General features: G+C 45.0%; 1 long non-coding RNA gene across 2 annotated transcripts in view; it reads left to right on the forward strand.

Moving 5' to 3' along the window:
* Positions 1 to 4537: 4537 nt before the first annotated feature.
* The window catches only part of LOC117087537, a 30400-nt gene continuing 10980 nt past the window's right edge, over positions 4538 to 23957 (forward strand). The window contains exon 1 of one of the 2 annotated variants that reach the window (XR_004438845.1): positions 4538 to 4856. This is a non-coding gene — a long non-coding RNA (uncharacterized LOC117087537). Of the gene's footprint in view, positions 4857 to 12253; positions 12847 to 23957 lie in introns of those variants that run through there. The other variant, XR_004438844.1, reaches the window with a different exon arrangement.

Here is a 23957-nt window from a genome sequence, read left to right on the forward strand (position 1 = left end):
GCACTTGATATCATGAAATAGAATTCCAGATTACCATAAGTTATTTATTTTGCCAAAATAATGACTCAGAAATTTAAAAGAAGCAAAAACCTTTTATAACCCTTTATGAATTTTGCCAAAGAGCAGATTGGCATTTTAAGAATACCTTGCTGGGCGCGGTGGCTCAAGCCTGTAATCCCAGCACTTTGGGAGGCCAAGACGGGTGGATCACGAGGTGGGGAGATCAAGACCATCCTGGCTAACATGGTGAAACCCCGTCTCTACTAAAAATACAAAAAACTAGCCGGGCAAGGTGGCGGGTGCCTGTAGTCCCAGCTACTCGGGAGGCTGAGGCAGGAGAATGGCTTGAACCTGGGAGGCGAAGCTTGCAGTGAGCTGAGATCCGGCCACTGCACTCTCGCCTGGGCGACAGAGCGAGACTCTGTATCAAAAAAAAAAAAAAAAAGAATACCTTGTTGTGTTTTTATTTCAATTCTCAATTTACAGAAAAACCATATAATACCCTTTTGAATTTAATTAATATGTTCACACAGAGAATCTTTTCTGCAAGATTAATTTCCACAATTCTTCCACCACTTCTTTGAACTTTCAGCTTTTTCCTATCTAATTTAAAACAAGCCTTTAACCCTAGGCAAACATTTATATTTCCATGCATTCTTATAACTTTTTTTTTTAAAAAATAATTGTACTGTTCTTATACACCTTGCATATAAATCTATTTCCAGTAGTTTCAATTAAGTGTTATAATGGTAACTGCTAGCAATTTTTAACTTTAATTTAAAACCTGCTAAGTTGTTTTAATTGTGTGCTAAGTACAGCCAAGGTTTGACTCCATTATAATTAAGGGTGTGGTTAGTTCCATAGGTCCCCAGGCCTTACCAGTTGTGAAGCTGGCAAGTCAAATAGTTCCCAAAACCCAAAAAGCAGTTTGTAACCGCAAAACACTTACCAAACCTAGCATTTGACCTGCATTATTTTGTCTACCTACTCACATTTTAATGACATCTGCTTTTTACCAATAATCTTTAAGACTGTTTTTATTTCTCAAGATTAAAGTCACATGAACTGAAAGGTACCACAGTTTTTATCTCCCCTTTAAAAAATATTAGATGCAAGTGCTTGTCTTTCTTTAGGCCAAATTAATTAGAGCTCTTTTTACAGACATCACATATAACACATACACAGGCAGAAGACAATCCAGTCCACTGGCTGGGGCCCTTTAAGAGACAGGACTAGGAAAATATACAAATATCAAACCAGAAAGAAATGTATTCCCTAAGGTAGGACTGCTAAACAAAGCCTTGCCACCAAAGTTACAAGCCATGCCCTCAGGATGTAAAACAAGATGGAGGCTTGATTTCACAACCAAAACTTTGCAGAAAATATAAACAGTGATAGCTTTGGAGTCTGGCCTGGTAAAAATGATGTATAAAAGAAAAAAAAAAAAAAACTTTAAAAATGAACTGCTGATAGGGTGGAGAATAGGAAAGAAAAATAAACAGTTTAAAAATGCCTGGGGAAGAATGTCTTATTCTTATGCAAGTAGGTCCTCCACCAGAGAGACAAGTTTAAGCTTAATTACTGTCTGGTAGAGTTAAACTCCTTGGCTAGGGAAAGGGAAGGCTGCAGCAGTGGGGTGTCACGGGGAACCAGCCAGCCAGCTGTGTGGGGCCCTTGGACCATGCATCCCAGCTCCATGAGGGAATGGGGAGCAGCAGGGAGCTGCTTTCTGGTCCATCCCAAAAGGGGAAGGAAAAGGCCATGAGGATGAAAAGGCTTGGAAGGGAGAGAGAAAAATAATTCTTGATTTGCATCTCACTCACCACTTCTCGGGCCCCACATTGGGTGCCAAAAATGTTGCAGGGCTTTTCCTTAGTTCAGCTAAATATAGGATTTTTTGTCCCATGGTCATGAAAATTCAGACTCACAGACAATTTGAATGGTGAGTAAGACAGGGTTTTATTGGGTGAAAAGGGGGAAAAGGGGGAAACAGGGACTCTCACTGGGCCAGAGTCTCTGTTAGAGCACTTTCCACCTGGCCATTCAAATCCCAGGTTCCACACAGAAAGAGGAGGGGCCAGGCTCCTCCCTGCTGCATATAGCACAAACTTGTGTGGCTCCTCCCAGTGTGCAGGCCGATTGGAGAGGCTGGAGATTATTGAGGGATCCCCTCCCAACTGGCTGTCTCACTATTATTGCCCTCATTTTACAGATGAAGAAACTGAGGTACAGAGATTAAGTAGTTTGCCCAAGATTATGAAACTAGTAAGGATATAGCAGAACTGGAATTCAAAGTCAAATAGTATGGCTTCAGAATCCCTGCACTTGACTACTATGTTAATTAAGTAATTAACTAACTGAATTACTTATCAGTACATGTTGGCTGTTGTTGTCATCATTATTATTATTTTTTTCATCTTTTAACATTAAAACAATTTTTTTTTGAGACAGGGTCTCACTCTGTTGCCCAGGCTGGAGTGCAGGAGTGCAGTCATAGCTCATGGCAGTCTCAAACTCCTGGGTTCAAACAGTCCTCCTACCTCAGCCTTCTAAGTAGCTGGGGACTACAGGCCTCTGCCATCATGCCCCCATTATCCTTGATTCTACTTACAAAGCAGAAAAGTTCAAATGGACAGATAACTGTATTACATACAAGAAATTAGACTTGCCATGTGACCTCCCCACTTTGACTTTGACTCAGATGCTCACTGAAGCATTATTTCCTTAGGGAAACCTTCCCTGACACTGGGGGAATGCCCCTAATTATAAATTCTTGCAACATTACATACCTCTTCTTGGTTGCAATAATCACAATTACATTTATGACATTGTAAGGACATAATGACATTTCAATATTATGGTAAAAACACACCTGATTAAATTTACCAGTCTTAATTATTTTTAACTGTATAGTTCATCAGTGTGAAGTATAGGAAGTATTCACATTGTGTAACAGATCTTTAGAATGTTTTCATCTTGAAAAACTGAAGCTCTATGCTCACTGCACACGAATTATCTCCCTCCTCCTTTCTCTAAGCCATTGGCAACCAACCACCTTTCTCCTTTCTGTTTCTGATTTTGATTGCTTTAGGTACTTCCAATGATTGAAATCATACAGTGTTTGCCCTCTTGTGTCTGGTTTATTTTGCTTAGCATGATGTCCTTGAGGTTCATCCATGTGGTAGTATGTGATGGGATTTCCTTCTTTTTTAAGGCTGCATAGTATTCCATTGTGTATATATAACCATAACCACATTGTCTTTACCCATTCATCTGCTGATGGACATTTTGCTTTTGCTTTTAACGCTTGACTATGGTGAATAATGCTGCAGTAAACATGTGTGTGCAAATATCTTTTTTTTTTTTTTTTTTGAGGCAGGATCTTCCTTTGTTGCCTGAGCTAGAGTGCAGTGGCATGATTAATGTTCACTGCAGCCTCCACTTCCCAGGCTCAAGCCATCCTCATACCTCAGTCTCCTGAGTAGTTGGAACTACAGGCATGTGCCACCATGCCTGGCTAATTTTTGTATTTTTTTTTTTTGTGGAGACTGGGTTTTACCATGTTGCCCAACCTCCCAAAGTGCTGGAACTACAGGACTGAGCTATGATGCCCAGCCCAAATGTCATTTTGAGATCTTGCTTTGAATTTTTTTTGCATATACACCCTTCTGTTTTTGTTTTTTTGAGGAACCACTATACTGTTTTCCACAGTGGCACCCATTTTGCATTCCCACTAACTGCACAATTTCTCCACATCCTCATTAACACTTATTTTTTGTTTGTTTGTTTTTGTTTTTTGATAGTTGCCAGTCTAGTAGATGTGAAGTGGAAATGTTGCGGGATTTTTTTTTTTTTTTTTTGAGATGGAGTCTCCCTCTGTCGCCCAGGCTGGAGTGCAGTGGCCGATCTCAGCTCACTGCAGGCTCCGCCTCCCGGGTTTACACCATTGGCGGGATTTTTAAGGAGTCAGAGAGACTGGTGGGGTTCAGGAGGATTATTTATTAATTATTTAGGTGAACTGGCCCAGTTGGATTAACATCCAAAGGACTGAGCACTGAACAAAGAGTTAAGTTACCTTTTAAGCATTTCGTGGGGGTAGGGAGATCTGTGCAGGGGGAAGCATACTACAGAAGCGAGAAACAAAGGCAGTTATTCAACTGAGACATGTGTTACATCATTTCTTACTTTTCAAGGAGAAACATGTTTTGTGACTTGAGTTTATCTGTCTAATGACATTGCAGCTACACAGCTAGGGAATCAGGGGCTTCAAAGGCCTGGGAAGGGAGGAGAGATAAGGCTCACTAGCCACAGAAAAATAGGCGTTTTTAAAGGCCTTCAGCTCTTTTTCTTTCTCAGGGGGAACTGAGTTTTCTTACATACAACTGAGTTTCTGCTTACGCACTCTTTAATTTCTTTTAATTCCTGTTCCAATATCTCATTATGGTTTTGATTTGCATTTATCTGGTAGTTAGTGATAATCATGAGAGGACTTGCATTTCTCTTAGGATTAGATGATGTGGCTCTTGGCCAGAGTTTTGGAGAGCGCAACCCTGGCCCATACGCCTGCTGGGTCCTCCAAGAGCTGCAACACCCAGGCCTGCGCCGCATCTGGTGGCCTCCGGGTAAGGCTGGCTCACGGAAAGAAAGAATGAATGCAGACTACGGGCAGTGGATAGAGGTCTCGGATGCCAGCAGGCCTCCCAACCCAACAGGAACTGGCTCAATTCCCAGAAGAAAGCGATCGGCCCCCGAGGCAGGAAGGCCGTCCCTGGAGCAGGGCGCGCCGCCTGCGGGCTGCCCCAGGCCGGGGTCGACTAGAGGGCCAGCGCACGCAGTGGCAACAGGAGCGCCAAGAGGTGAGGCGGGTTCGCCAGGAGTGGGGCCAGCGCCAGGGCTGCCAGCCGAGCAGGGGTGTCTTGGCGGAGTCCCCTCGCCGGCTCCCAGAGAGTCCGGGAAGAACTGGGCGGGGTGTCCCCAATGCTGGGCCCCCAAGCGTGGCAGCAGTGGCCGGGAGCAGGGAGCGAGTGGGGTGTGGCGCCAGAGTGCGGGGAGAACCACCAGGCGCGGGAATCGGGGAGCACGTAGAGGGGGCTGCGGCTCCAGCCCCAGACAGCCGCGTTCGGACCCTTTGCATTTAAGAAAGCTTCCAGGGAACGAACATGGCCGGCCACCGCCCTCGTGCAGCCCGCCCTGCAGGTGCAGGAAGAAAAGAATAATCCATGCCCGATCCGGTGAGTTTTTTTATCTGAGAAGCGGCCTGGGTCAGAGCGAACATGAGCTTTGGAAGCGCACTGTTTGTGTGTTGTGCACCTCTGGACAGGTTACTTATCCTCTCTGGGATCCAGTTTCCACATCTGTTAAAAAAAAAAAAAAGAAAGAAAAAAAAGGTTAAAATTAGACTTCCCTCACAGAGATTCTGTGAGCCTTGTTTGCTTCCTAAATGTGAGATGTTGTTATTTCTCCTGGGGTAATCTATGAAATAGGGTCTCCTGGTCCTATTTTACCCTTGGGAGATCTAGTTTCAGACAGTTAAGTAACTTGCCAACAGCAATTAAATGGAAACTGTGGGATTTGAATTCAGGAAGTCAAACTCCGGAAACTGGATATTATCTAATCCAGGTCCCACCATTTCTCAGAAGAGTGAACTTGGGTTTGCCACTTCTGAGACCCTTTTCCCTATCTGTGAAACAGGTGCAATAATAGTAGCTTGCCTATGGGGTTGTGAAGATCTACTGAGCTAACCCACATATGTGTCCCCCTACTAATGTGTGCATGCTGGAAGGGTAAGATTTTTTTCTGTTTTGCTTGCAGATACATCCCCAGTGTCTGGCACACAGTAGATGTCCTATAAATACTTCTTGAATGAATAAGGAGCATATGTTACCTTTTATCCTTCCATTAACCCCTGCTAGTTTCAGACTACTGATTAGGAGACAAAAGTTTAAAGAGGTTGAATAAGTCACCCCATGTTACCTGGGTGGTCTGTAGAGGAGTCTGTGTGATCTTGACGTGCAATCCAGGTTCCATCACCTCCTAGCAGGGTAAATGTGGCAGTTATCTGATTCCTCTGTGCCTCAGTTTCCTTATCTGTAAAATGAGGACAGTAATAGCACCTATCCTATGGGGTTTTTGTGGGATTTTTTTTTCTTTCGAGTTGCTATCTCGCTCTGTTGTCCAGGCTGGAGTGCAGTGCTGTGATTGTAGCTCATGCAGCTTCAACCTCCCAGGCTCAAGCGATCCTCCTGCTTCAGCCTCCCGAGTAGTTGGGACTATAGGCACACACCACCATGCCTAGCTAATTGTTTAAATTTTTGTAGAGATGGAGGTCACACTATGTTGCCCAGTCTGGTCTTGAACTTCTGGGCTCAAAAGATCCTCTTTCTTCAGCCTCCTAAAGTGCTGGGATTACAGGCATGAGCCACCAAGCCTGACTTTTTTTTTTTTTTAATTTATTTTTTTGAGACAGAGTCTCATTCTGTTGCCCAGGCTGGAGTGCAGTGGTGTGATCTGGGCTTACTGCCATCTCTTGCCTTCCAGGTTCAAGCAATTCTCCTGCCTCAGCCTCCCAGGTAGCTGAGATTACAGGTGCCCACCACCATGCCCGGCTAATTTTTTTGTATTTTTAGTAGAGATGGAGTTTCATCATGTTGGCCAGGCTGGTCTTGAACTCCTGACCTCAGCTGATCCACCCGCCTCAGCCTCCCAAAGTGCTGGGATTACAGGCGTGAGCCACCACACCCAGCCCGAGCCCACCCTTTTGTGGGGATTAAATAAAGATGAAACAGAACAGTGCCTGGCACTTAGTAGGTGCTCAATCAACATTAGCTACAGTAAGTGCTGTGACTGCCTCTACAAGAGTGGGGGAATGGCACAGTAGTTGCGTCCATTTAGAAGAGGCAGAAGGAAGAGTGGGATGTCATGGGGCAGAGGTAATGAAGGAGCTTCCCTGCCTTCTCAGTAGCCCACAGAACCAGGCCCCGAAGAGGAAGGGGTGCCACCCATATCCCTGCTCTTCACCTGGGGGCACCAAGAGGCTGTCTCCAAGACCCACCGTTCTTTTGTTATATGAAAGAATGTCCTGTCTCCTCCACCTGCTTGCAGCTGATGAAGCTTTGGGAGGAGGATTTCAGGTGGGAAGGACAGTTGTGGAGTGGTTATTCTAGCTAGAACCGGGTTCGCATGTCATCCCGGAGTAATTCCTAGCTCTGGGATTTTGGCAAATTGCCTTTGGACCCTCAGTTTCCTCGTCTGTAGAATGGGGAGAATCATAGGACCGCCTAGGGCTGTTGGAGGAACGATCTGCATTCATGTCTGGAGAGCACTAGGCAGAATGTCTGGCACATAATGAATGACAGCTATAACTGTCCATGTTATTTGATGCTTGATGCTCCTTTCCATTCGTGGCCTTAGGATCTGTTGCTGTGTAGGTCAAGCTCTCCAAGGAGGATTAAATAAAGCACCTTTTCCTTGAACCCCTTCACATCTATTTATTTATTTAGTTTTAGAGACTGAGTCTTTTTTTTTTTTTTTTTTTTTTTTTGAGGCAGAGTCTCACTCTGTCGCCCGGACTGGAGTGCAGTGGCCGGATCTCAGCTCACTGCAAGCTCCGCCTCCCAGGTTTACGCCATTCTCCTGCCTCAGCCTCCCGAGTAGCTGGGACTACAGGCGCCTGCCACCTCGCCCGGCTAGTTTTTGTATTTTTAGTAGAGACGGGGTTTCACCGTGTTAGCCAGGATGGTCTTGATCTCCTGACCTCGTGATCTGCCCGTCTCGGCCTCCCAAAGTGCTGGGATTACAGGCTTGAGCCACCGCGCCCGGCCTAGAGACTGAGTCTTGCTCTGTTGCCCAAGTGGGTGTGCAGTGGCACAACTGTAGCTCACTTCAGTCTTAAAGTCATAGCTCAAGCGATCCTCTGACCGCAACTTCCTGAGTAGCTGGGACTACAGGTGCTCGCCTCTACACCCAGCTAATTTTTTAATTTTTGTTGAGACGAGATCTTGCTGTGTTGCCCAGGCTGGTCTCAAACTCCCGGCCTCAAGTGATCTTCCTGCCTCAGCCTCCCAAGTAGCTAGGACTTCAGGTGCACCCTACCACCCGCTTCTCATCTAGATGGTCTCCTTCCAGGGATCTCCACCTGTCAACATTTTGGAGAGTTTTGTGTTCTGGTAGGACAAATGCTGACTTTAAGTGTGCCAGGGCAGGCTGGACACGGTTAATCAATCCTGTATTCCCAGCACTTTGGGTGGCCAAGACGGGCAGGTCACTTGAGTCCAGGAGTTCCAGACTAGCCCGGGGAACATGGCAAGACCTTGTCTCTACTAAAAGTACAAAAATTAACCAGGCGTGGTGGTGCATGCCTGTGGTTCCAGCTACTTGGGAGGCTGAGGCACGAGAATTGCTTGAGCCTGGGAGGTGGAGGTTGCAGTGAGCCAAGATCGTGCCACTGTACTCCAGCCTGGGCGGCATTGCGAAATCCTGTCTCAAAAAAAAAAAAAAAAAAAAAAAGTCCAGGGCAGTTTCTGGGGACAATAAGGCTGGCATGGGCTGGGAAGGATATTGTGCTTTCCTCTTGCGCGGAGGCACTACATCCTTTAATATGGTACTTGGTAGATGAGGAATCCTAGCCCTTTAACATAATCATAGTCTTTAATGTCTGTTCTGCTTACCATGTGCTGGGTATTGTGCTAAGTCCCAGCCCTAGTCATCTATAGAACTCAGGCTCCAGAGCCAGACCACCTGGGTTAAAATCCTGCCTCTGCCACTTTCTTGCTGTGTGACCTTGGGCCAAGTTACTTAACCTCTCTGTGCTTCAAATGACTCATCTGTAAACTGGGATGATTCTAGTAGTACCTAACTCATAGGGCTAGAACAATGTAGTGATAAATGTTAGTCACTTATATATTATAATGACTTCCATTTTATAGCTGAGGAAACTGAGGCAGGCTCAGGGAAATTCATAACCCATCCAATGACACAGAGCTATCCTTTCTATTCCAGTGTCTGCTCATTTATTTTCATTTCTCTCTTAATTCATGCCCCCCTCATTGTACCCCCTAATTCAATCATCAGCCTCTATCTAGGGTTCCTGCTTCCTGTGTCTGGGGCTCCCAGCATCTGCTGCTTCCAGAAGGTTCTCCTTCTTCCTCACTTCCCAAACTTGAGGGGCTCCCCAGTGACCTTGGAAATAGATCTTTTTCTTTTACTGTTCCTGTTGTTTTCTCCAATTACTAACACAATACACATGCAAGTTATTTTAAAATTGTATTTATAAAAATATTTGCATAGAAGGTGAAAAACTCCGCTAATTTACCCCCTGGTGATAATTGCTGCTTGGAGTTTCATGTGTGTTACTCCAGATTTCTCCCTCTCCTCCTGGGTGTAATAATAGAGATTATTTCTACCTATCTTTTAAAAAGATGGGACCATGCTATTCATACTGCCCGCAATTCACGGGAGACAATTTTCAAGATTTAACTTATTTTTTTGAAAAAGTTACACTGCCACATGGTATAAAACCCCAAAGAGACCAGGCACAGTGACTTGTAATCCCAGAGCCTTGGGAGGCTGAGGGGGGAGGATCGCTTGAGGCCAGGAGTTCGAGACCAGCCTAGGCAACATAGGGAGACCCCCATCTCAACAAAAAAAAGAGAGATTAGGTGGACATAGTGGTGAGTTCCTGTAGTCCCAGCTGCTCAGGAGGCTGAGGCAAGAGGATCGCTTGAGCCTAGCCTGGGTGACAAAGCAAGACTCTGTCTCTAAAAAAGAAAAATGGAAAAAATCCAAAAGATGTCTAAGCAAATATTGAAAAGTATCCCCCTCCATGTCTGTCTCCAGCCACCCAGTTTCTCACTCTGGAAGCAACCAGCACTGCCAACTGACAGTCTACCTGCAGACTTATAAAATTACAGTTTATAAGGCATATATGTGTCATAAACCGAAATATGTAAAACTATGGTATAGTTTCTAGAAGAGGAGAAACAGAGGGGAGAAAACTCTATTAGAGAAAATGTTGAGTTGCTGAGTTCCTTGTCCCATGCAATGGAGAGCGAGGAGACGCTTCAAAGTCCACGGAACTTGGTAACATTTAGCGCAGTGGTTCTCAGGTGGAGGCAGTTTTGCCTCCCAGGGGTATTTGCCCATTCCTGAAGACATTTTTAGTTGTCATAGCTTGCAGATGGGGTGGGGTTGGGGTGTCCTCCTGGTATCTAATAGATGGAAGCCGGGCATACTGCTAAACATCCTACAATGCACAGAACAGTCCCCCCAGCTCCCCACAACAGGCAGTTGTCTGGCCCCAAATGACAACACTGCTGAGGTTGAGAAATCCTGACTTATAGCTACAAAAGTATCAAAATTACTGCTTTGACTTCTTGCCTGGAGCTTTTTTGGCTCAGCTCCAAGATGATTGGCAGGCAGAACCCCACGATCCAGGTGTTCCTAGAGTCAAATGCTGCCAGATACTGTCCTTTCAACCCAAGTAATAACAGCTCTTGAGGCAAATCAAACTATCTTCTTGGAAACCACCACCCTCCTCCTCTCATTTCCTCTGATGACACAGTTTATAACTCAAGTCTCTTCCACAGGAGAAAATTCCATTTCTCCATTGGAAAGCCACTGTTTTCTATTCAGTACTAGTACATCAAAGATTGGGGCTGGGTGCAGTGGCTTATGCCTGTAATCCCAGCACCTTGGGAAGCCAAGGGGGGATAATCACTTAAGCCCAGTAGTTTGAGACCAGCTTGGGCAATGTAGAGAGACCCCATATCTACAAAAATTAAAAACGTTAGCCAAATGTGGTGGTACATACCTGTAGTCTCATCTCCTTGGGAGGCTGAGTGAGGCAGGAGGATCGCTTGAGCCCAAGAGTCAGAGGCTGCAGTGAGCTGTGATTGTACCACTGCATTCCAGCCTTGATTGACAAAACAAGAGCCTGTCTCAAAAAAAAAAAAAAAAAAAAAGGAACAGTAACTATAGACCTCAATTCTTTTTGTGAATTGTAGAACTACGACATTCTTTTTTTTCTTTTAAATGATACTCCCCCAACAGCAAGTGCCATAGGAAACGGATCTTGTTTGTTCTGGCATTTGTAAAAATACAGAAATTTGATGCAGTCCTGGATTGTCTACTTCCTTCTTTATTTCTGTATGAATATAAAATTTCCTTCTCAGAGAAAACCCTTTGCGATGGATTAGCATCCCATCTGCTGGGGTTTATCCCTGGGAATCTGAGTCTTAGGTGGCTAGAAATAATCTTAGTCCAAACTTTCTCAAATGTTAACTGATGTAGCCCTTCTCAACACTAGAAGGAGGGAGCATATATAGTTCCCACTTTGTAGGTTAATAGGAAATTGAGGCTCAGAGGAGGTGAGACATTACAGTCTTAGAGTGCCAGAGTCAGCACTGGAATTTGAGTCAACTGTCTTGAAATGTAGGCTGGTTTTATACTGCCTGTCCTTTGTTTCCAGAAGGGACATGCCATTGGTGATCATAATTACAGAGTTAAATCTGTATGGTCCACATGTTGCCAAAGGGGATGTATCTATAGAAAAATGTGGCCAGGCGGCCAGACACAGTGGCTCATGCCTGTAATCCCAGCACTTTGGCAGGCCGAGGCAGGTGGATTACCTGAGGTCAGGAGTTCAAGACCAGCCTGGCCAACATGGTGAAATCCCATCTCTACTAAAAATACAAAAATTAGCCGGGTGTAATGGCAACACCTGTAATCCCAGCTACTCGGGAGGCTGAGGCAGGAGAATCACCTGAGCCCGGGAGGCGGAGGTTGCAGTGAGCCCAGATGGCGCCATTGCACTCTAGCCTGGGCAACAGAGTGAGACTCTGTCTCCAAAAAAAAAAAAAAGAAAGAAACAAAAAGCAAAAGAAACACGTGGCCAGGCCAGGTGGGGTGGCTTACACCTGTAATCCCAGCAGTTTTGGAGACCGAGATGGGTGGATCACTTGAGCTCAGGAGTTTAAGACCAGCCTGGGCAACACAACAAAACCTCAACTCTTCAAAAAATACAAAAATTAGTCAGGCATGGTGGCTCTTAACTGTGGTTCCAGCTACTTGGGAGGCTGAGGCAGGAGGATCCCTTGAGCCCAGGAGGCAGAGGTTGCAGTGAGCTGAGATCACAGCACTGAACTCCAGCCTAGGTGACAGAGGCCAACCCTGTCTCAAAAAAAAAAAAAAAAAAAAAAAAGGAGCCAGTGCCTGGGGGTGTCTAGTGGAGCATCACGTTCTCTTCTTTGTTGGATTAATGAATTCAGGCAATCTCTTCCCACACCACTTCACTCTCTAGGGTTAAAAAAAAACACGCAAAACGAAACTATTTACTTCCTTATGGTGTCCAAGAAAGAAAACCTCTAGAAAGGACCTTGATATTTCTATTGAGCTGATATTACAATAATGTTAATGAGAGGGGGAAGTTAGGGCTTAGGAAGAAGGAAATGCACAACTTGGGACCTGAGTGAGGCCTTCATCGTTGCAGACTCAGTGGACAGAGGCCATAGGTGCAGCTGTGATGTCAGAGGTGGAAGACTGATTTGCATTTTCACCAGGTGAGACCTGGTTATTCATTGGTTGGTGAGGAAAGAGATGATAGCCAGGGTGGCGTAAAACAGTAATGAGCTCAGTAAATAACCCCCTCCCCGTGATCTTGGTTGCATCCTGCCCAGCTGTGTGACCCCGACAACAAGGAGCAGTCTTTAAGGCAACACGGCAGAGAGGCAGAAAAAGATGGGCCTTACCGGTTAGTTAAGAAGAAAAGAGGACCTGTTGCCTGTCCCTCTAGCTTTAAACTACAAAGTAGAGGGGAGTTTTATCTGGATTTTCCTGCAGAACTGAGGGCAGGTAAGAGAAGGTGCTTTGAAGGAGGAGTGGGAGGTCACGGGAATAATGGGGAATGCTTGGGAACGTGTCAGGGAAGGAGGACAGAAACTGAGGCTGTCCTATTGCTTATTGCCAGACAAGGGCACAGATTTGAGGCACAACAGATATTTGTTAGAAGAAAGAATGACCATGGGGAAATGGGAGGCAAGAGAGTGTTGATTATGAGAACAAGCCCTGGGGTTGTCTGCTTGAGTTGGAATCTGGGCTTCCCCAGGTCTAACTGTGGGATTCTGGGTCAGTTATTGTATGCTTCTGGCCTTGGTTTCCTTGTCTGTATAATGGGTAGTGTGCCAAAAAGCTCCCACTTCCACAGGTGGATATCAGAGCTAATAAGAAAATACAGTACACGACAAACATGCAATAAATGTGACCTGTATGTCTGGGGGTGTCTACTGGAGCATGATGTTCTAGAAGAATGCTTTGCTGGATGAGTGAATTCACATGGTCTCTCCCAATGCTACTTCATTCTCTGGGGTTTAAAAAAAATCTATTTACGGCCAGGCGCGGTGGCTCAAGCCTGTAATCCCAGCACTTTGGGAGGCCGAGACGGGCGGATCACGAGGTTAGGAGATCGAGACCATCCTGGCTAACACGGTGAAACCCCGTCTCTACTAAAAAATACAAAAAACTAGCCGGGCAAGGTGGCGGGCGCCTGTAGTCCCAGCTACTCGGGAGGCTGAGGCCGGAGAATGGCGTAAACCCGGGAGGCGGAGCTTGCAGTGAGCTGAGATCCGGCCACTGCACTCCAGCCTGGAAGACCGAGCGAGACTCCTCCTCAAAAAAAAAAAAAAAATCTATTTACTTCTTTATGGTGTTCAAGAAACAATAACTTCTCATTTTTCTCATGCTTCTCATTTTTCTCATCCTTCTCTTCTTCCTCTGATAAGTGATTTTTGTGTTGCTCTTTGTTTTTTGTTTGTTTGTTTGTTTGTTTTTGAGACAGTATCTCACTCTGTTGCCCAGGCTGGAGTGCAGTGGTGAAATGCTAGCTCACTGCAGCCTTGATCTCCTGGGCTCAAACAATCCTCCTGCTTCAGCCTTCTAAGTAACTGAGACTACAGGCACATGCCACCATGTCTGCCTACCTTTTATGATTTTTAGTAGAGACAAGGTCTCACTATATTGCCTAGGATGGTCTCAAACTCCTAAGCTCAAGCGATCCTCCTGCCTCAACCTCCCAAAGTGCTGGCATTACAGGAATGAGCCACCATGTACTGCTAACAATGATGTTGTTGTTGATGATGATGATCCAAGCCCAGCATATGCAATCAGAGAGGTATGGGTTTGAATCTCACTGTGCCTCTGTTTAGCTGTGGGACCTTGAGTGAGTTACTTAACCTCTCTGGGTCTCAATGTCATCATAAAATTGGGGTAGTAATACCTCCCCATAAAGTTGTTTGAGCATTCAGTTGCTAATACATGTGAAGGGCATAGCCCTGTGCCTGGCATGCATATCAGCACTCAATAAATAGTGCTGTCTTCATGCTTGTTACTGTTGTTGTTATTATTAACTTATTATTGTAATTGTTATTGTTTGACTAGATTCTTTCTACACAAGAGAGGGGAAGAGAAGCTCAGTGGAAATGAATGTTAAAAGTAGGGTTTATTGTCATATTTTGCCAGCAAAGGTCCTGTCCCCAGAAGACAGGGTCAAGTTCAAGCTATGGAACATCTTCATAAACACTTAATGAACAACTCAATAATCATATTTGCCAAGATTTCTCAGGATGACGTGGCAGGAGGTGATACTATTATTGCTCAGGTTATTTCCAGTCACCTAACGTTCATCGTTCCCAGAGATAAATCACAGCTGCTAGAATGCTAATCATCAGAGGTGGTCATTTCTGTGAAGGCATTCATAGGGAAAATAATATTTATAGGGAGTGTAGTGATGTGATCATAGCTCGTTGCAGCCTTGAACTTCTGGGCTTGAGTGATCCTTCTGCCTTAGCCCCCTAAGTAGCTGGGACTACAGGTGTGCACTACCATGAACGATTAAAAATCAACTAATTTTAGGCTGGGCGTCGTGGGTCACGCCTGTAATCCCAGCACTTTGGGAGGCTGAGGAGGGCGGATCACGAGATTAGGAGATCGAGACCATCCTGGCCAACATGGTGAAACCCTGTCTCTACTAAAACACACACAAAAAACTAGCCAGGCATGGTGGCACGCACCTGTAGTCCCAGCTACTGGGGAGGCTGAGGCAGGAGAATCACTTGAACCCGGGCGGTTGAGGTTGCAGTGAGCCGAGATTGTGCCACTGCACTCCAACCTGGTGACAGAGCAAGACTCTGTCTCAAAAAAAAAAAAAAAAACTCAACTAATTTTAAAATTTTCTGTAGCGACAGAGTCTCACTCTGTCCCCCAGGCTGGAGTGCAGTGGCATGATCATAGCACACTGCAGCCTCAACTTCCTGGTTTCAAGTCATCATCCAGACTCAGCCTCCTGGGTAGCTGGGACTAACGGCTGCATGCCACTGTGCTCAGCTAATTGTTAAATTTTTTTGTAGAGTCAGGGTCTTGCTATGTCACCTAGGCTGCTCTCCAACTCCTGGTTTCAAGCAATCCTCCTTCCTCAGCCTCCCAAAGCCCCGGGATTACAGGAGTGAGCCATCTCGTGTGGCTGAACGTGGGTATCATTTAAAAGAAAAAAAAGATAGTCCTGTGTTTAGAATTCGCCAGAAGAATTGGAAGCCCATAGTCACAGTTCCCAGCCTTTGATGTGTTAGCATCCATATCCAGTGCAAAATAGTGGCTTTCCAAAGGAGAAATGGAATTTTATCCTGTATCAGAGACTTGAGTTATAAATTATACAATCAGAGGAAAGGACTTAAAATAAGAGGAGGTGAGTGGGTATCTCCAAGAAAATGGTTTAGGTCACCCCAAGAATTGTCATTCCTGAGGTGAGATAACAGCACCTGGCAGTATGAGACTCCTGGACACCTGGATCGCAAGTTTCTGTCTGTCAGTCAGTGTGACACTGAGAAAGATCAGAGCCAGAGCCAGAGCCAAAAGCACAAAGCAGTAATTCTGATCCTGTCTGTTTTTAACATATTGATTTTTTTTCATCATGGGTTTTTTTTGCATTTATTTTTATTTTTAAAAGTATCACGTTAAAATATTTATTTTAATGATATGGTGTGTCCCCACCCAAATCTCGTCTTGAATTATAGCTCCCATAATCCTCACATGTCATGAGAGGGATACCATGGGAGGTAATTGAATCATGGGAGTGGGTTTTTCTCATGCTGTTCTCATGATAGTGAATAAGTCTCATGAGATCTGGTGGTTTTATAAAGGGCAGTTCCCTTGCACACGTACTCTTGCCTGCTGCCACGTAAGACATGCCTTTGCTCCTCCTTTGCCTTCCACCATCATTATGAGGCCTCCCCAGCCATGTGGAACTGTGAGTCCATTAAACCTCTTTTTCTTTATAAATTACGCAGTCTCAGGTATGAAAATGGATGATATACTTGATTACTGGGATTTCTGGCCCCCTTTAAATTTGCATCGCAGCTCAACACTTATCTTACTTCCTCACCCTAGTCCTGGCCCTGCTGCAAACAGCACTGAATCTAGAAACTTCCCAAGCTTGATGTCATACTTACCCAGCGTGGGAGAAAAGGTAGCAGAATTCAAGAGGTGAATGTGGAACAAATCAGAGTTGAAAAAAGAAAATTTGAGCTAGGTGTGGTTGGCATACACCTGTAATCGCAGCTACTCGGGAGGTTGAGGCAGGAGGATGGCTTGAGCCTAGGAGGTCCCATCACTGCACTCTAGCCTGGATGACAGAATGAGACTCCATCTCTTAAAAAAGAGAGAGAGGGCTGGGCACGGTAACTCACGCCTGTAATCCCAGCACTTTGGGAGGCTGAGGTGGGCAGATCACGAGCTCAGGAAATCGAGACCATCCTGGCTAACATGGTGAAACCCTGTCTCTACTAAAAATACAAAATATTAGCTGGGCATGGTGGCGCACGCCTGTAGTCCCAGCTACTCTGGAGGCTGAGGCAGAAGAATCACTTGAACCCGGGAGGTGGAGGTTGCAGTGAGCCGAGATTGTGCCACTACACTCCAGCCTGGGCAACAGAGCTAGACTCCATCTCAAAAAAAATAAATAAATAAAAAAGAGAGAGAGAGAAGAGACAATTTGCTATGACTCAAAGATATTTAAAGGGGGGAAAAAGAGAGAGAGAAAGAATTGGCTTTTCTGCTTCCCTGAGTGGGGTGAAAAGAGGGACATTTAGGATACTGTATTGCAAAGGAAACTCCAATGCCCTGCTTCCAAACCGCTTTCCAGGTGTCTCCATTTACTTAGGGACCTGGATTGCTCAGAAACCTCCATAGTCATATATTTGCAGTTTTAAGTACTTACTTAATTTGTCTTTTTTACTTGGAAATCACATGTTTTATTTTCAAAAAATTGTAAGCAGCTGGGTATGATGGCTCACGTCTGTTGTAGTCCAAGCACTTTGGGAGACCAAGGTGGGAGGATCTCTTGAGCCCAGGCATTAGAAATCAGCCTGGGTGCAACTCTATCTCTACAAAAAAAATTAAAAATAGGCCAGGCCCAGTGGCTCACGCCTGTCATCCTAGCACTTTGGGAGGCCGAGGTGGGTGGATCATGAGGGTCTGGCCTGGACAACATGGTGAAACTCCGTCTCTACTAAAAATACAAAAAATCAGCTGGGCGTACTGGTGGGCACCTGTAATCCCAGCTACTCGGGAGGCTGAAGCAGGAGAATTGCTTGAATCCAGGAGGCGGAGGTTGCGGTGAGCTGAGATTGTGCCATTGCATTCCAGCCTGGGCGACAGAGAGAGTCTCAGTCTTGACATTAATTAATTAATTAAAAAATAAAAATTCAGTGGGTCATGGTGGCGTGTGCGTGTGTTGCCAGCTGCTCACGAGGCTGAGGTCGGAGGATCACTGGAGCCCGGGAGTTAGAGGCTCCGGTGAACTAGGGTTGCACCGCTGCACTTACCCCTTTTCCTTTCTCTTCCTTCTCCCATTCTGTTCTCCCCTAATTTTGTTTCATTTTTTATATTTTGTTGTTTCCTTCATAGTGATAAATCAGGATATCTCAACTTTTGTATGACTGACACATTGGACCAGACCATTCTTGGCTGTGGGGCTGTCTTGTGCATTAGAGGATGTTTAACAGCATCCCTGCCTCTACCCACTAGATACCAATAGCACACTCACTGCAGCTGTGACAACCAAAGTTTGCCAGTCTTTGCTCAGTGTCCCTTGGGGACAAAATCACTCCCAGTTGAGAACCATTGCCAGTGATGACGTCCTTACAGTTCCTGAAACTTGGACAGCATCACTGACTCTCCATTTCATAAGAGAAGGAATTTAGCACCTTAACATTTTTCTCTAATAAAGTTCTTCCCCCTGCATTTCCCCACTTCTAAAAATTATTTTTTACATATTGTGGTTTACAAACTTGCTTTTTGTGTCTTACAAAGTACAATCACATGTTTCTTGCATTGTAGGTTGAATACTAGGAAAAAGGTTTTTTCCCACTGTACTTTCAACAAAGAACACTTCTGTGACCAGATATTGGCGGGGGTTGAGGGGTCCACACCGACCAAGTCTTCAACACCAGCTGCGTGCCCCACAATTTATTATTATTATTATTATATTGAGATAATCTTGTTCTGTTACCCAGGCTGGAGTGCAGTGGTGCCATCTTGGCTCACCGCAATCTCCACCTCCCAGGTTCAAGTGATTCTCCTGCCTCAGCCTCCCAAGTAGCTGGAACTACAGGCATGTGCCACCACACCTGGCTAATTGTTTTGTATTTTTCTTAGAGAGAGCGTTTGCCATGCTCACCAGGCTTGTCTCAAACTCCTGACCTCAGGTAGTCTGCCCACCTCAGCCTCCCAAAGTGCTGGGATTACAAGTGTTAACCACCACATCCGCCACCGCCATTTTATTGAATTCCAACATAATCTGACTGGAGTTAGTGTCAGAACCCACAGGTTAACGGCTCAGCCCCACAAGACTGCTTCCCAACTTTAGACACCAATTTCAAGTCCTGGCCTTGGGAACTTCTGACCAACTGACTGTAAAGTAGAAGTTTTTGGGACTCTTCCACAGGTTCGATTATTTTCTAGAATGGCTCACACAACTCAGGGAAACCTTTACTTACGGTTACCTGTGTATTATAAAGAATATGATAGGCTGGGAGTGGTGGCTCATGCCTGTAATCCCAGCACTTTGGGAGGTCAAGGCAGGTAGATCACCTGAGGGCAGGCGTTAGAGACCAGCCTGGCCAACATGGTGGAAACCAGTCTACAAAAAATACAAAAATTAGATGGGCATGGTGGCAGACCCCTGTAATCCCAGCTACATAGGGAGGTTGAGGCAGGAGAACCACTTCAACCCGGGAGGCAGAGGTTGCAGTGAGCCGAGATGGCGCCATTGCCCTCCAGCCTGGGTGACAAGAGTGAAACTTTGTCTTTAAAAAAAAAAAAAAGAATATGATAAAGGATACAGGTGAACAGCCAGGTGAAGGAGTACACAAGGTGAGTTCCAGAAGAGTCCTAAGTTCAGGAGCTTCTGTCCCAATGAGTTGGAGTGTGTCATTATCTAAGAATGTGGATGTGTTCAACCTGGAAGATCTCTGACCTCTTCATTGAGGGTTTTTATGGAGGCTCCGTTGATTATTAAATCAATCTCCAGTCCTTTTCTCGTTCCTGGAGGATGAGAGGCGAGGCTAAAAGTTGCAAGCTTCTAACCCTGGCTTGGTCTTTCTGGTGACCAGCCTCCATCCAGGAGCCCCTGTTGAAAGCTGCCTCATTAAAACAAAAGACATTCCCGTCACCCAGGAATTTCCAAGAGATTAGGAGCTCCGTTTTAGGAACCAGAACCAAAGACCAAATATTAGAACAAAAGACGCTCCCATCACCTAGGAAATTCCAACGTTTTAAGAGCCCATGTGGGAAACCTGGAATAAAGACCAAAGATATATTTCTTATCACAAATCACACTATCACAGGTAGATTATAAAAGATGAAAACTACCTGGCTTCAAAGCTGTGGTTATGTATGCATTAGAGAAGTTGAGTTCCTAGAAAGGGACATCTAATTCTATGTCACTTTATGTCACTTAATCTGAATCATTGGTTCAGGTGAACTGAGTTTGCTGTTTGTTTTGTTTTGTTTTGTTTTTAATTGTGCACCCTTGATTGCGCACAGGCAGGTCAGACTTTAGTTTATTCATATCCGGTTCTGACTTTCTTTACAGCTTTTAGAGGATTGCTTGTTTTGGAGTTTCTATTTGTCTTTGATGTTTTTGTTGTTGTTGACGGAGAAAATATACACAGCTTTACTGTATCTCTGAAGTCACCCCTGTTCTTATTCATTCTCTTTGTTGGGTGGTGTAATTTGGACCAACTGTTTTCTAGAGCTGGGCACAGCTGTTATCCTGGGATTTCTTTCCATTGTCTCTTGAATATCATTTCTCCCTTTCTCTCAAATGCCTTCTTCATCTTGCTTTAGCTTTTCCTCAAGCGTTTTATGTATGTATGCATGCATGTATGTATGTATATATGTATGTATGTATGTATTTGTTTATTTATTCCTGCTACCTTTCCCAGACCGGGTGGTAGAAAACAGGGAGGATCCCTAGCCAAAGGGAGCATTAAACTTTATCATTTTTCACTGTTCCTGGCAGGATTCTGAGCACACTGACAGTGGGGAAGGAAAGAAGAGAGGTTTCTGTAGCCTACAGGTCTCCAGTAAGCAGACCTGTAGGCAGATCTCTGTCATCCAGGTTCGAGTGCAGTGGCATGACCTCAGCTCACTGCAACCTCTGCCTCCCGGGTTCAAGCGATTCTCCCACCTCAGCCTTCCAAGTAGCAGGGATTACAGGCATGTACCACCACACTCAGCTCATTTTTGTATTTTTAGTAATGACAGGGTTTCACCATGTTGGCCAGGCTGGTCTCAAACTCCTGACCTCAGGTGATCCGCCCGCCTTGGCCTCCCAAATCGCTGGGATTACAGGCGTGAGCCACGCACCCAGCCAATAGCACCTGTTTCTAAGGCTATGGTAAGATTTAAATGGGCTAATGCCTGTCCGGTTCTTATAACAGTGCCTGGCACAGATATATATACGTTGTTTTGTTGTCATTGGTTTCTATTTTGTGTTTTGCTCTCTGCAAATCCAGAGCAATAATACTTGGGGTGTGTTATATAATACTTGTTTAAGCATTATAGGACTATTATAAGAATCTGAATTAGTCTCATAAAGAGCTACGCTTCTGACCCCCAAGGTGGATCCAGAAGGAGGTTCTTTTTCCTTTAAAAGAAGGAGACTTGATGCAGACCCATACATGCAGGGTGTGCATAAAAGTCACCCCAGCTTCATTGCCTCCTGCCACCTTTCCCAGACCCAGTGATAGAGAACAGGGAGGATCCCTAGCCAAAGGGAGCATTAAACTTTATCATTTTTCACTGTTCCTGGCAGGATTCTGAGCACACTGACAGTGGGGAAGGAAAGAGGACGGATTTCTGTAGCCTACAGGTCTCCAGTAAGCAGCATCCTTTCTTGTCAGATAGCAGAAGAGCCCACTCCTAGCAGATCTCAGTGGGTGCGAGAGCCAGGATGGGCACCTTGACTTGTCTCCAGCTGTCCCAGAGAGGGGGATCCTCCTTCTTCTGGGGTGGGATGCAGCCATCCAGCCAAGCAAGAAGTAGCCAACCTGCTGAAGCACAAGCAACCCACAAACCCACTTTTTGTTTTGTTTTGCTAAAAAGCAATTTAATCATCTTAAAACATTTTTTATTGCTTCTCTTTTTTTTAAATGCTCACCTTCTATGTGATGGTAATGAATCTGCTTTTTTCCTCCCCCCTCTCTCCCTGCTCCTCGCTGGCTGACCTGCAGTGATTCTTTTATTTATTTATTTATTTATTCATTTTTGAGACGGAGTCTCGCTGTCACCCAGGCTGGAGTGCCGTGGCCGGATCTCAGCTCACTGCAAGCTCCGCCTCCCGGGTTTACGCCATTCTCCTGCCTCAGCCTCCCGAGTAGCTGGGACTACAGGCGCCCACCACATCGCCCGGCTAGTTTTTTTTGTATGTTTTAGTAGAGACGGGGTTTCACCGTGTTAGCCAGGATGGTCTCCATCTCCTGACCTCGTGATCCGCCCGTCTCGGCCTCCCAAAGTGCTGGGATTACAGGCTTGAGCCACCGCGCCCGGCCTGCAGTGATTCTTAAACTTTGGCGCATAAAGGAATCACTTGGGAAACCCGATAAAAAGCTAAATTCTCAGGTCCCACTTGAGATTTTGTGAATGAAAACTTCTGGGAATGGGACCTGGGCTGGGGTGGTCTTCCTGGTACTGATGGGGTTTTAGCACAGAACTTCTAGTGCTAAAACTGGGAAAGTCCTGGATAAACTGGGATGTTGGTCACCTGAGGATCCATGTGCCCCCCTCTCCAGCAGGGTCCCAAGTGACTCCCATGGGCACCCAAGCTTGGTGTTGTCAGATGCACCCTCATCAATAATGTCTTAAATGTTGGAGTTCTGGCTGGGCACAATGGCTCACATATGTAATCCCAGCACTTTGGGAGGCCAAGGCCAGCGGATCACTTGAGGCCAAGAGTTCAAGACCAGCCTGGGCAACATGGTGAATTAAATTAAAGTTAATTAAAATTAAATTTAATAGCTAGGCACAGTGGCTCACACCTATAATCCCAGCTACTCAAGAGGCTAAGATGCAGGAATCACTTGTGTCCAGGAGTTTGAGGCTACAGTGAGCTATCATCGTGCCACTGCACACCAGCCTGAGTGACAAAATGAGACCCTATCTCTGAAAGAAGAAAAATACATAAACAATTTAGTTTCTCAATCTAGTGCCCGAGCTAGCCATATTTGAAGTGTTCCCATAGCTACATGTGGCTAGTGGCTGCCATACTGGACATGTAGGTAGAGAACCATTCCATCAGCATAGAAAGTTCTGTTGGACAGCATTGCCCTAGATCAAGGTTTGTCAACCTTGGCACTCTTGGCATTTGGGGCCAAATAATTTTCTATTGTGGGGAGGCCAGTCTTGTAAATTTTAGGATGTTTAGCAGCTATCTACTAGATGCCAATATCACACCCCCGCTACGGTTATAACAACTAAAAATGTCTCCACACATTGCCAAATGTGCTCTCAGAGGCAAAATTGCCCCTCTTGAGAACCACTGCTCTGGATCTATAGTTTCTGTCACTTTCTTTCTAAAATAGAATGAAAGCCAGCTGCACACACTGTGTACTTCAAACAGAACATCAGCACCCGAATGCAAACATTGTACTGCAATTCAATTGCATCCACCAGCTTTACATCTAAGGCCTGTGAGCTTCGCCCACCTTGGGGACTGTCTTAGGAGAAAGTCTTGTTACAAAGTAGCATTAATCAAGTGGGCTCAGAGTTAAGGTAAAACTGCTGGGAGGAGTTTAGTCCATGAACTTCCTTCCAAGAAAGGATCATGGTAAAAGAGGAGGAATCTTAGCTAGCAGAAGGAGATCTGACAGGCTTCATACATCCTCGTAAAATAAAAGAATCTTCTCATTCTAGCTTTTTTAAAAACAAATTTTACTTGTGAAGATTAATTGGTAGCATTTGCCAATTCTTTCTTCCCAAATTTTCCTTTTTTTTTTTTTTTTTGAGACAGCATCTTGCTCTGTTGCCCAAGCTGGAGTACAGTGGCATGGATCATAGCTCACTGCATCCTCAAACTCCCAGTCTCACGCAGGCTCAGTCTCTGAAAGTACTGTGATTACAAGCTTGAGCCATCTCGCTCGGCCCCAGTTCTCATTTAAAAAATATATTAGAACTCATGTTAATTCAGTGTTATAAGAGGCATTTGTTACTTCAGTAGTAAAAACAATACCTTAGACTATTTCCTTGAAGGATTTTTTGCCATGTTTAGGTGATGCCTTTCAAGCGATTAAAATTCATTTTTCATTTTCTAGCTTCTGACTCTTTCTCACTCATTTAACAAGCTAAAAATCTTACATTCTCTTTACATTACCTTTCCTTGGGAATTGAATAAATATCTTGAAAACAGAAAATTC

The sequence above is a fragment of the Trachypithecus francoisi genome, unplaced genomic scaffold (assembly GCF_009764315.1).
Source record: "Trachypithecus francoisi isolate TF-2019V2 unplaced genomic scaffold, Tfra_2.0 Lachesis_group10, whole genome shotgun sequence".
Lineage (NCBI taxonomy): Eukaryota > Metazoa > Chordata > Mammalia > Primates > Cercopithecidae > Trachypithecus > Trachypithecus francoisi.